The following is a 13751-nucleotide window of genomic DNA, read 5'->3' on the forward strand; positions in this document are numbered from 1 at the left end:
TGACAAGATTTGCTTGGTCAAACAAAGACACCTCTGGCGGGGTTGTTGGTAAGACAACTACCCTGACCAATGGAATGACTAGGGAACTATTGTAAATGTCACAGCCCACCTTCCCCTCTTCCTCTCTTCACATGGGGATGTAATGTCAGAATCAAAGGTCAGAGCCCTTGCAGATAGGATGGGCTTCCCTCCCCCTTTTAATAATAAGGAAGCTGAGGCCAAGAGAGGACAGTGCCTTGCCCAAGGCCATCCCAGACTTTTGTAGCAAACCAACATGTGTAATATCACACTTCATTCTGCAAAATACTTTCCAGATCACTCTCTCTCTGTCCACTCTCACCAGCCTTGTTGACCCCATTGTATAGATGAGGAAGATGGACTTAAGAAGTCTGAGTTGACTAAGTTCACCTACCTCTTAGAGGCAGAGCTTGGACCCAAACTCATGTATTCTGAAGCCAATTTTGGAGGTTTTTCTGATTTCCTACCTTGAAGGCTGATGTTGTTTTTATTAATAAAACTTTCAGGCTCCCACTGCTGGCTTTTGGCCTCTTTTTTGGAGCCCTCCTTTGCTGGTCTAGAGATGCTTCAGTTCATAGAATCCATACTTCTTTGGTTGCACAACCTATCAGTTAAGAATTTAAGAATGTGAGGGCTGTATTAATTATCTATGGCTGCCTAACAATATTACCTCAAACCTAGCACCTTAAATGACACTCATTTATTAGTTCGCGGTTTCTGTGCGTCAGGAATCTAGGCATAGCTTAGCTTGGTTCTCTCCTTCAGGTTCTCTTACAGGGCTGCGCTCAAAGTGTTGGCCTGGGCTGGGGTCTCATCTGAGAGCTGGACTGGGGAAGGATCTTCCTCCAAGCTCACATGGTTGTTGGCTGGATTCACTTCCTTGTAGCCTGTTGACTGAAGGCTTCCTTGCTAATTGTCAGCTGGAGGCTGTCCCCAGTTTCTTGCCACATAGGCCTCTCCATAGGCTCACCAGCGTCATCAAAGTTGTAAATGGAGATAATCGACAGTCAGGAAGACAGAAGATCTGTAACATAAAATAACCATAGAAATGATATATATCACCTTTGCTGTATTCTTTTGATTAGAAGCAGGTTACAAGTCTTGCTCATACTCAATGGGAGGGGATTATACAAAGGCATGAATACCTGGAGGCAGGGATCATTGGAGGGCATTTTAATTTTATTTTATTTTTCACCTTTATGAGGGAATCATTAACAAATAAGATGATACAGGTATTTAAAGTGTACATCATGATGATTTAATATACGTGTACATTGTATGGAGGCCATTGTGCTGTCTGCCACAAGCACATACTCTAGTAATATGTGTATAGTGTTTACGTATTTTGTTGTCAATCCATACAGTAACTATTAAAGCGTAGTTTCTTCTTTTTTTGATGAAAAATAGATATTAATAGAAGTTCTAACATTTTTCCTCCACTACCTCAGTGGGTTGTTTTTGCAGCCCACCGCCTTAGAATGAGCATGTGGTAGCTTGTTTGCCTCATGGTTTGATTGTCTACACATTTGTTCAGCTCCTCTTGCAGATGGATTTCATTGACTGTTGCAGAGAAGGCCCTAGGACAAGGCGGGTCTCTTCCTGAGATTGAGTTTCATGGGGAAGAGACTGAGTCTAATTGGACTTGGACTCCCCAGTGCTTGGCCCAATGCCTGCCTGGCACAGACAGAGCGAGTGCTCAGTCAAAGTTGGGTGGTTGGAGGTGACCCTTTGTAAGATTAAGGCAAGAGTGGGATGTGGGCTTTTACCAGAGGTGTCTTGGCTCACGGAGCTCCAGACATCATTTACTCTCTCGCTCAGTGTTTACTTGAGGTGACTCTGTGGTCCCCCATGGGCCAGGCATTGGGGACCTAGAGAATCAGATGCAATCTGCCATGGGGAGCCTCGGTCCATGGGTAAAATAGCTAAACAGATAATAAGCAGATTATGTGAGAAGTGCCCTACCCAAATTGTGAATTGATGAGAGTGGTGGGAGCACAGAAGCACTGACTCATTTGGCCTGAGGGAAGGCTTCGCAGAAGGGATCTTGTTTGAGTCTGGCCCTGAAGGTTGAGCAGAAGCAATCAATTACCTGTTTTTCTGAAGAGTGGTCAGCTTCCCATGGCATTTGGGAAGGTGAGGTCATAGGTTGTTCATTGGGACACAATGATGCGATGTGGGCTCACCTCACTGGGAATAAGAAAATCTGAGCTCAGCTGGAGGATAGAGGTAGAGACCACAAGGGCAACAGTTGCTTGGATCTCTCTGCCTTGGTCAAGAATACCTGATACCAGCCTGGGTGAGGGACTCTTTCAGCCTGATCTTGCATTAGGACTTGAGTTCCTTCCTTATATTTTATTATGAAGGCTCCGACTAATGTCCCAGGTGCTGTAAACCTTCAGAGAGTCAGAAACTGGCATCTGAGAAAAGCCTGGACCCCAGGACCTTTGCAGACCTCCCATCCTGATTTATACAAATTTGACACCTTTGGGCTTTGCTCAGATCTATAAACTTGGGTGTCAGTGTCTCCATTTGGCCTCACGTCTACAAATGAGATAGTGATGAACAGTTTCTTTGGAGCTTCCCTGGCAGAAGCATCAATCGCTTTGCCAATGAGGGGTCTGTCTAGAGCCCCAGGCACTGTAGATTTATGAGCTGGCTGCCTTCTACTGTAATCTTAAGCCTCCCAGCTTTCACTGAAAAAGAATGGCTTCTAATCTCGCAGATAACCTTCCTTATATAAATCTGTGCATTGGAGGGCTTAGCATAGTATGGATTATGGGAAGAGCTCTGTCTGGAAACTCAGGATCACAGAGGAGCTTCTGATTACTTGTGATCAGAGAAATTACCCCTGTATAAGTCATTGAGATATTATAGAGAATATTTGGCTTTCTTCTTCCCTCCTTTCCTTCCTTCTTTCCTTTGCTCTTTCCTTCCTTTTTAAAAATTAACTTATCACCTGAGGGCCAGTGCCATTTCTTCTCTGAGCCAAGACCCTGGGGAAGCCTAGAAACTACCTTGGGAGTCTTACTTTGGCTTGTAGGAGGGAGTTTCTGAAGGACCGCATTCAGACGGGGGGGTGCCTTCCCAGGAGCAGTGATAAGTGGGTCTGTGTGGAGAGGAAGGTGGCCAGCAGATAATTATACTGCAGTGTGACGGGGCTTTAATAAGAGATGAGCAGAGGACTGGAGAAGATTCCTTTGTCATTAAAACCCTCCTGATTTGATACCTAGGGTTTATGTGCAATTATCCTTTCACTCACTTGGGTCAGGAGTGTTCCTTTGGTCAACTAAAGCTACAAACCCTTTTGCTATGTTTATACACATCAGTTCCATTCTGAAATCAGCTTTAACCCAGTGCTATCATCCTCTTTAACACAGCATCCAAACAGCAGGACTTTATACCACGGCTAACACTGTTTTCTACCAGCCCCTTATTTTCTACACAATGTCTGAAAAGTCCCTGCACAGAGAATCCATTTTCAGTTTCTGCACTATTTCTTCATTGCTTTTCTTCCTGGTTCTCTTTCTTTGGAGTCATTTGGGGGAACTTGGGTTGGAGAGTGGGTCAACACAATAACTTCTTATTCCTTTTTAAACTTATTTTGTGGGAAGTCTTTAAACACAGGCAAAAGTAGAGTGAACAGTATAACGAATCTCCACATACCCATGGCTCACTTTCCACAGTTTGTCAGCTTGTGGTCAGCCTTATTTCATCCACACACCCATCTAGTCCCTCCTATTCATTTGAAGCCAATCTCAGGTATCCTATTATTTGATGCACAAATATTTAAATTCTGAATCTATAAAAGATACTTTTAAAAACACGACCATAACACCATAGTCACATCTAAAAAAAATGATAACTCCTTAATGCAGGCATACCTCCTTTTTACTCAGCTTTGCTTATCATGCTTCACAGATACTGTGTTTTGTACAAATTGAAGGTCTGGGGTAGCCAGGTCTATCGGCACCATTTTTCCAAAAGCATTTGCTCACTTTGTGTTTCTGTGTCACGTTTTGGTAATTCTTGAAATATTTTAAACTTCTTCATTATCGTTATGTCTGTTATGGTGATCTGTGATCACTGATCTTTGATGTTACTTACTATTGTAATTGTTTTGCGGTGCTATGATCTACGCCCATGTAAAATGGTAAACTTAATCAGTAAAGGTTATGTGTGTTCTGACTGCTCCAGTGACTGGCCATTCCCCCATCTCTCTCCCTCTCCTTGGGCTTCTCTGTTAAAGACACAATAATATTGAACTTAGTCCAATTAATAACCCTACAATGACCTCTGAGTGCTCAAGTAAGAAGAGACACACATCTGTCACTTTAACTCAAAAGCTAGAAATGACGGGTGCCGGGGTGCCTCAGTTGGTTAAACATATGACTTTGTCTTGGGTCTCGTTCTCACTGTTCGTGAGCTTGAGCCCCGCATCAGGCTCTGTGCTGACAGTGCTGGGCCTGCTTCTGATTCTCTGTCTCCCTCTCTCTCTCCTCTCTCTCCTCTCTCTCTCAAAATAAATAAATAAACGTTAACACAAAACAAAACAAAAGCGAGAAATGACTAAGCTTATAGTGAGGAAGGCATGTCAAAATCTGAGATAGGCCGAAAATTAGGCCTGTTGTGCTGGTTAGCCAAGTTGTGAGTGCAAAGGAAACGTTCTTGAAGGGAGTAAAAAGTGCTACTCCAGTGAGCACATGAAAGATAAAAAAGTAAAACAGACTTATTGCTGATATGGAGAAAGTTTGAGTGGTCTGGATAGAAGACCAGCCACAACATTCCCGTAAGCCAAAACCTGATCAAGAGCATGGCCCTAACTTTCTTCATTTCTGTGAAGGCTGAGAGGAAGCTGCAGAAGAAAAGTTGGGAACTACCAGAAATTGGTTTACAGCTTTAAGGAAAGAAGCTATCTCCATAACATGAAATTACAAGGTGAAGCACCAAATGCTGATGTAGAAGCTGCAGCAAGTTATCCAGGAGATCTGGCTAAGCTGATAAATGAAGGTGGCTACACTAAACAACAGATTTCCAATGCAGATCTTCTTATGTTGGAAGAAGATGCCATCTAGGACTTTTATGGCTATAAAGGAAAGAAGTCAATGCCTGGCCTCAAAGCTTGCAAGGACAGGCTGGCTCTCTTGTTAGGGACTAAGGTAGCTGGTGACTTTAAGTTGAAGCCATTGTTCATTTACCATTAATAAAACCCCAGGACCCTCAAGAATTATGCTAAATCTCCACTTTCTGTGCTCTATAAATGGAACAGCAAACCCTAGATGATAGCACATCTGTTTACAACCTGCTCAGAAAAAAAGATTCCTTTCAAAATGTTACTGCTCATTGACAGTACATCTGGTCACCCAAGAGCTCTGATGGAGATGTACAAGATGGATGTTGTTTTCATGCCTGCTAACACAACATGCATTCGTAGCCCATGGATCAAGGAGTAATTTTGACTTTCAAGAGATATTATTTAAGAAATAAATTTCATAAGGCTACCACTGCTGTAGTGATTCCTCGGTGGATCTGGGCAAAGTAAATTAAAAACCCTCTGGAAAGGATTCACCATTCTAGATGCCATTAAGAACATTTGTGATTCATGACGAGGTCATGAACATGAGCAGCAGTTTGAAAGATTCCAACCCTCATGGATGACTTTGAGGGGTTCAAGACTTCAGTGGAGGAAGTAACTGCAGATGGGGTGGAAAGGGCAAGAGAACTAGAATTACAAATGGAGCCTGAAGGTGGGACTGAATGGCGGCAATCCCATGATAAAACCTGAGCGCCTGAGCAGTTACTTCTTACGGATGAGCAAACAAAGTGGTTTCTTGAGATGGAATCTACTCCTGGTGGAGATGCTGTGAAGATTGTTGAAATGACCACAAAGGATTCGGATGATCACATAAACTAGTTGATAAAACAGCGGCACGGTTTGAGAGGACTGACTTCCAATTTTGAGAGATGTTCTAACTGTCACTAAAATGCTATCCAGCAACATCACACTCTACAGGGAAATCGTTTGTGAAAAGAATCAATCCATGTGTCAGACTTCATTGATGTCTTCTGAGAAATGGCCGCAGCCACTCCAGTCTTCAGCAACCAGCACCCTGATCATTTGGCAGCCATTGCCATTGAGGCAAGACCTTCCACCAGCAAAAAGATTGTGAGTCGCTGAAAGGTCAGATGATGCTTAGCATTGTTTAGCAATAAAGTATTTTTTAAGTTAAAGTATGTACATTTTTTAGACCTAATGCTATTGCGCATTTAACAGGCTATAATATAGTGTAAACATAACTTTTATGTGCTCTGGAAAACCAAAAAGCTCATTTGCTTTCACCTTATTGTGGTGTTCACTTTATTGCCATGGTATGGAATATCTCCACCATATCTCTGAGGTATGCCTGTATCAAATATACTTTAGTGTTTGAATTTCATCTTGCAATTTATTGATGTATCTCTTAAATGTTTTTCAAATTATAGATTCCTACTCCATTTCCCTCTCTCTCCCTTTACCATGTATTTGTTGAAGAATCATTTATCCTGTAGCTTCTCACTGTCTGGATTCTGCTGACTGTATCCGTATGGTGTCGTTTAACATGTTGCTCTGTCTTCTGTTTTCTGTAAATTGGTGGTTGTATCTAATGGTTTGTTCAGATTCAGCATTGGTCGGTTGGTTGGTTTTGGCAAGACTACTTGATATGTGGTGGTAAATTCTTCCACCCATAAACTCATAATGTGTAATTATCTCTTTTACTCTTTGATATTAGTGACCATTAATAAGCAATGCCTACATCTGTTCATTCATTAGGGCTTCCAAAATGGTGATATTTAAATTCCATCTTTGCTTCTTTGTTTACTAACTAGAATATTTATTTAAAAAAATTTTTTTTAATGTTTTTCGAGAGAGAGACAGACAGACAGACAGACAGAGCATCAGTAGGGGAGGGGCAGAGAGAGACAGAAACACAGAACCTGAAGCAGGCTCCAGGCTCTGAGCTGTCAGCACAGAGCCCAACGCGGGGCTCAAAGTCACGAACTGCGAGATCATGACCTGAGCCGAAGTTTGCCGCTTAACCGACGGAGCCACCCAGGCACCCCTAGAATATTGCTTTTATAAAAACTTCCCTTTATCTACTCTTTGGCTATCCAGTGATATAGTTTTTATAGAAGAGCAGAATAAATGATTTATTTTTCACCTATTTTCAAAATAGTAGTTGGTTTAGCAGCACGCGGCAACAGTGACCAACTAATTTCAGTCCATCACAAGTATTATGCTTATCAGTACTCAAATTGTCCCATCTTTGGCTGATGGGAACCTCTTCAAATTGGCCTGGGTCCTGTTGGCACGGCCCTAAGAGTTTCTGATGACTGCCTTGTTATCTGTCATAACAAAATTTTCCGGGCTTATTCTGAACATTTCCTGTCCGAGACCCAGGTTGACTCATGTCTCGAAGGAGCCTCGGTCCTGTTCAGTGGAGAAGTGGTAAACTGCCAGATCGTTGTAGGGGTCTTGGCTGTTTAAGGGCCTTTTCACTGTTCAGAGTCGGGAAACAGATTTGTGGTTTGCTTGGTTATTTATTTTTTTAAAGAAGATACATTGTGAGTTCATACCCAGCCTTTCAGTTCTTACGTAGCACTACAGAGTTTTCACTAAATTGCTTTTATCTTATATCTGCATCTCCTTTCTCACCTGAGGATCTCGCTTTTCAACAATACCAGCAGTGGTAAAATTGGCCTGTCACATAAGTACTTAATTGTTGTATCCAGGCACTCACAATGGTCTAATAATAACAGCAATAGCATTACCATTAATTACTGGGAATATTGCTCTAAAACCTTTTAATTTTTGTTTTGTTTTGTTGCGTTTTGTTTAAGTTCTGGAATTCCCTTCCCTGGCTCACCTGCTTGGAAGCTCACTATTTATTCTTCAGGACTCACTTCAGATACCCTCTCCTTGGGGAAGTTTATATTACTTACTCCTCTGTGCTGTCCTACAGCTCGTTGTATGTTCCTCTGTTATGGCAATTTTTTTCTATTTATTGTAATCTAGACTGAGAATTCCTTGAGAGCGGAGATGTATTTACCAGTATACCCGCAGCATCCAGCAGGCATTTGAGGAAAGCTTCGTTTTGAACGAGTGACAGTTGATACATCAATCACATGCACATATCCTCGGTTTGTTTGCCAGGTTACTTAGGAACTTTCATTCATTCAAAGAGAACTACCCTTTGCTACTTTTTGCTGGGTGACTGGGGTGAACAATAGTGATAAGTCCTTACCCTCACAGATTTTACACCTTGATTTTCTATCCCATGTGCTCAGACAGACTAGAAGGCCCTGCTAAATTTAAGAGAGAACTTCTGATTGGAGCACCTCCGATCAGGCTTGGGTGCAGGGCTGTATCGACGAACAGGACACGGGGCATGCCTGTGCCACAGTGGGGCCAAAAGTGGGGAGCCAAAAGTGGCCAGGAATCGGGTGTTCGGCAGGGAAGAGGTGAGGGGGTTCTGGCTGTTGGTGGCATTATGGGCCAAGCCTGGCACAAAGTATCATCTGACTTGCCACCCTCTGGCCCAAGCCCCAGGAATTCCCAGCCTCTGTCCCACAGGCTACCTATAAAGGTTGGCAGCAGGGCAAGGGAATTTTCTGTCTGCACTTCCTCCTCTAGTCTTGACATTAATTTGGAACAAGCAGCTAGAGAGATGAGAGAAAAAGAGTATATTTATGAAAATAAGATCTTTAGTGCCTGCCCTGTGGGTTCGTTTGTCCCTACCTTTATTTAGCATTTCAAAAACCTGAGTTGATGTTTACCAGAAGGCCAGTCAGGACTTTAGGTTCTAACAATCCAGCAAATCCCAGCATTCACCCTTCTCGAACCACTTTTCACAGATATATTGTTGACAGCATTTCCCTTTTCTGGAGCCGGGCCATTAAGGTACATTCCCCTGTCTTAGCCCCACCCTGCTAGTGTGGTCAGATGCCGACGTGTAGGTGTGATACTGCCCCTGATGGTTTCTAAGGAGGCCTGGCACATTCTCTTAGGTTCAAGGCCATTTATTAGGAAACCCTCTCTGCCACATTTCTTAACCACCCCCCTGAGATATAAATATATTTCTGGCGCCTCTTTCCAAATTCCCATCTATTGCAAATCCCCAACTGGGTGTACCAACAGATGACTCAAATTCATTATGTTCGAAACTAAACTCACCCCCACCCCCATCAGATCCTCCTTGTATTTTCCTGACTCAGTGGATGGCACTACCATCCACACCGCCCCTGACTTCAGACTAGGTTAGATTCTTCATCATACTCTCTCACAGTTACCATACAGTTGTAATTAACATAAGTAATGTTTTATGTATTTGTTTCCTCTGTAGTTTCTGCCGCTAGACTGTAATTTCTTGAGAGTTAGGACCACATCTACCTTATTCATCACTGTACCCAGTGCCTGACACATCTGACACATGAGTCCTCGCTCAGTATTTGTTGGATTAATTAAGAAATCCAGGGGCGCCTGGGTGGCTCAGTCAGTTAAGCGTCTGACTTCGGCTCAGGCCGTGATCTCGCGGTCCGTGATTTCGAGCCCCGCGTCGGGCTCTGTGCTGACCGCTCAGAGCCTGGAGCCTGTTTCAGATTCTGTGTCTCCCTCTCTCTCTGACCCTCCCCCGTTCATGCTCTGTCTCTCTCTGTCTCAAAAATAAATAAACGTTAAAAAAAAAAAAAAAGAAATCCAACCCAGTCACCCAAGGTAGAAACCTCATCATCAATGTAGATTCCTCTCTCTTATCATCTACATCTTATCTATCAGCAAAATTTGTCTATTCTACCCCTGAAATGTTTCTCAGATCTGTCCTATCAGTACTATACCTGGTGTTCAGGATCTAATCATCTCACATTTGGACTGTGGTAATAACTTTATGGGTTTCTCTATCTCTTTTCTTTTTTTCCTTCTAATCTATCCGATGTGTAGCCAAAGCGGTTTACAAAAAATTATAAACTGTGTCACTCCTCTATTTAAAAACTTTTTGGGGGCCTCCTATTGTCTAAAAGACAAAATCTAAACTCCCGGGAGAGTGGGATCTATCCCGAATTTAATTGTCCTGCCTCATATCCTGCCATTGTCCCCTACATAACCACATGTTTCAACAACCACAAACAGTTCCCCAGTTTCCAAATCTTTTTATGTGTCTCCATATTTACTTTCTTCCTCCTCTAGCACCTAACACAGCTGTCACAAAGACAAGAGAAAGAAGGATGGGTGAAGGGAACTGTGGGGTCTGGTAGAGAAAAATCACTGGATTTCCAAAGAAACAGAGGAAAACTTTTAAAAATGTCATCTTCCCTCCAATGGTAAGCCTTGAAGCTCGTGAATCAGGGCTCAAGGCTGTCTGGTATTGAAGCTATACCTCTAAACATAAATACCGTCCTGCAGTTTAGCTCCTTTCCGTGTGGGGGACTCTTCATCTTAAAAGTTCCTCTTTCTGTTTTTCAGTTCTCTTTTATGTGTTTTGGCGTGTGTCTCCTTTGGACGTGGCATCTACTGCAGGAAAGCAGAACGACCAAGTGCAGGAAAACTGATGCAATGGCACCACCTTTGGCATCTGTCTGTAAGGTGTCACCCTGAAACCCAGTCACCTAATTTAACGCACAGCAATTAAGTGTTGTTCAGCACCTGTGTCTTTCAGCTCTTCTTTCTCAACTGTCAATTACCATCGGGACTATGCCCTGATTTGGAATGGAACACAAGGGAACGTGGTATGTGTGCCTGCCATTTGCCTCTCGCTGTCATGTGACATGCTTCACATTAGGTCTGCCCTTGATACGTGGAATGGATCCATCCTGAGCTTCTCATGTCTTTGTTCTGGATGTTCCTCTAAGGTGATCCTCTCCTCTCCAAATGCTTGCCATCCTAAAGTGGCCAAACTGTATGAACTTTGGTTCGGATCCACTGGGAGCCTGAACATTTGTCTTTGGTGACCTGACTCTGAGCAAGCAAACCTAATCGTTGCAAATAAATACCTCATAGAATGTCTGTCTGCATTTCATGACTTTGGTCTCAAGTTCTTCCTTGATGTTTTATCTTTAGTATGCTGGAGGCTGCTGGGAATCTTGATTTATTTAATGCGCTAGCTGTTGGGGTGAGGGACATTGGAATTGTTCTTCCTAGAAGTAGGGAACAGAAGGATTAAAGACCATGCTCACTTACAACCTATTCTGACACACACATTTTAGTAAAAACTTGGAGGGCACTTTGAGTGCCTCTTTGAGGTGGCATGACTCCTGGCTAGGGTGCCTTAAGGGGGGAAACCAGTGACGCCTCTCGGATACTTTTAAAATACATTGTATTCAAAATGCGTAGCACCGAGGAAGCTGAGCTTCTGCCAAGTCAGGATTGCTGATTCCCTACTGTTCTGTTACCCTCTTCAGGATGGGATTTTCCAATGTATTTCTGAGACAGCCACAAAGACGCACTCGGTCTTAAAAAGCTGATCACACAGAAAAAGTAAGATGCGTACCAATTCCGGCTCCAGTGAGCTTAAGATGACCTTGGCAAACCTCCCATCAAGTGCAGAGTATTCCTCCCACTGATTTACTTAACACGTATAGGTTGTGCACCTACTATGTGCTGATCACCATTCTAGGAAGTGGGACTAGAGCAGTGAACAAAACAGACAAGGTCCCTGAGCCCCTGGATCTCACCGTCACATGATTACTGCTGGGCAGTCGCCAGCCTCGGCCTCTCCAACGCCGCCATCTCCTCCTCAAACAACTCCTGTGTGTACCTCTGCAGCTTTCACTGCTTGGTCCGGGCTCTACCCCTGGACCTCTCAGATCAGGTCTGAGCTGTCTTCCCTTTGTTGACTTCAGATGTTTGAAAACAGCTCTTCTGCACCCCCTGCGTCTTCTCCAGCAAAGTGTTTCTTCTTCTTTTTTTCTTTTTAATGTTTATTTACTTTTGAGACAGAGAGAGACAGAGCATGAGCGGAGGAGGGGGAGAGAGAGAGGGAGACACAGAATCCAAGGCAGGCTCCAGGCTCTGTTATTTTTTGACACAGAGAGAGACAGAGCATGAGCGGAGGAGGGGTAGAGAGAGAGGGAGACACAGAATCTGAAGCAGGCTTCAGGCTCTGAGCTGTCAGCATAGAGCCCAACGTGGGGCCCGAACTCACGAGCCATGAGATCATGACCTGAGCCGAAGTCAGACACCCAACCTACTGAGCCACCCAGGCGCCCCGCTAAGTGTTTCTTTTATCTTCAAGGACTCTTCAAAGAACTTGGTGTCTGTACCTTCTGGTCACCCTCTGAAATGGTACCCTGGTGCTCTTTCTTTAAAATTTAACTCGGGGCGCCTGGGTGGCTCAGTCAGTTAACCGGCCAACTTTGGCCCGGGTCATGATCTCGCGGTCCGTGAGTTTGAGCCCCGCGTCGGGCTCTGTGCTGACAGCTCAGAGCCTGGAGCCTGTTTCGGATTCTGTGTCTCCCTCTCTCTGACCCTCCCCTGTTCATGCTCTGTCTCTCTCTGTCTCAAAAATAAATAAACGTTAAAAAAAATAAATAAATAAAATTTAACTCCTGCTGCCCAAGGCAGTGATTCTTATACATGTGGGTCCTGTGAATTCCCTGTACAGGCCATTTGCAACCTCCCCTTCCTGTCCCCTAGCAAGAGTGGCAGGACTCCGATTGAAGAATAGAAGCATATTGTGAAATGATAAATCTATATATTGGTCTCTGCCACTGTTTCTGACCGAGCTGCTAAGACCCTTGCCATTTCCTGGATGATAAAGAGTGTCTGACAGAGCTCCCAAATCTCTTGGAATTTCCTAGGTAGTGGAACATTAAAAAAAATTTTTTTTAATGTTTTATTTATTTTTGAGACAGAGACAGAGCATGGGCAGGGGAGGGGCAGAGAGAAAGGGAGACACAGAATCCGAAGCAGGCTCCAGGCTCTGAGCTGTCAGCACAGAGCCTGATGCGGGGCTCAAACTCACAAACTGCGAGATCATGACCTGAGCCGAAGTCGGACGCTCAGCCGACTGAGCCACCCAGGTGCCCCTGGAGCACTTATTTATTTATTTATTTTTAAGTTTATTTATTTATTTTGAGAGAGACAGAGATAGCGCAAGTGGGGGAGGGGCAGAGAGAGGGAGACAGAGCATCCCAAGCAGGCTCCACACTGTCAGCTTGGAGTCTGATGTGGGGCTTGAACTCACGAAACCATGAGATCATGACCTGAGCCAAAACCAAGAGTCGGACACTTAACTGACTGAGCCACCCAGGCACCCTTTTTTTTTTCCTAATGAGGTGACTCTTGGGAGGCTCTGGAGGGGGCTGGTCACCAGGAAGACCAGGCCATGATTAGAAGCTTGGAACTTTCAGCCCCACTCCCCATTCTCTGGAGAGAGGTGAGGGGCTGGAAATGGAGGTAATAATCAATCATGCTTATGTGATGATGCCTCCATAAGAGTCCCAAAAGGACGGGGTTTGGAGAGCTTCTAGGTTGGTGAATACAACCACATGCCCAGAGGGTGGTGCACCCCAACTCCAAGAGGAACAGAAGCTCCTGTACCTGGGACCCTTCTAGAACTCGCCCTGTGTATCTCTCCATCTGGCTGTTTATTTGTATCCTTTAAAATGTTCTTGGTAATGAATCAGCAATAGTGAATAAACTGTTTTCCTGGGTTCTGTGAGCAAATTGTCAAACTCAGGGAGGAGGTCATGGGAACTAACAATTT

General features: G+C 43.9%; 1 protein-coding gene across 1 annotated transcript in view; it reads left to right on the forward strand.

Annotated features, from left to right (window-relative positions):
- YIPF1 (Yip1 domain family member 1) overlaps positions 1-11050 on the forward strand; it is a 37048-nt gene extending 25998 nt beyond the window's left edge. The window contains exon 10 of the mRNA XM_049617148.1: positions 10511-11050. The gene's annotated coding sequence lies outside the window, so the exon portion shown is untranslated. The remainder of the gene's footprint in view (positions 1-10510) is intronic.
- Positions 11051-13751: the final 2701 nt, after the last annotated feature.

This window comes from Panthera uncia (assembly GCF_023721935.1).
Source record: "Panthera uncia isolate 11264 chromosome C1 unlocalized genomic scaffold, Puncia_PCG_1.0 HiC_scaffold_4, whole genome shotgun sequence".
NCBI lineage: Eukaryota > Metazoa > Chordata > Mammalia > Carnivora > Felidae > Panthera > Panthera uncia.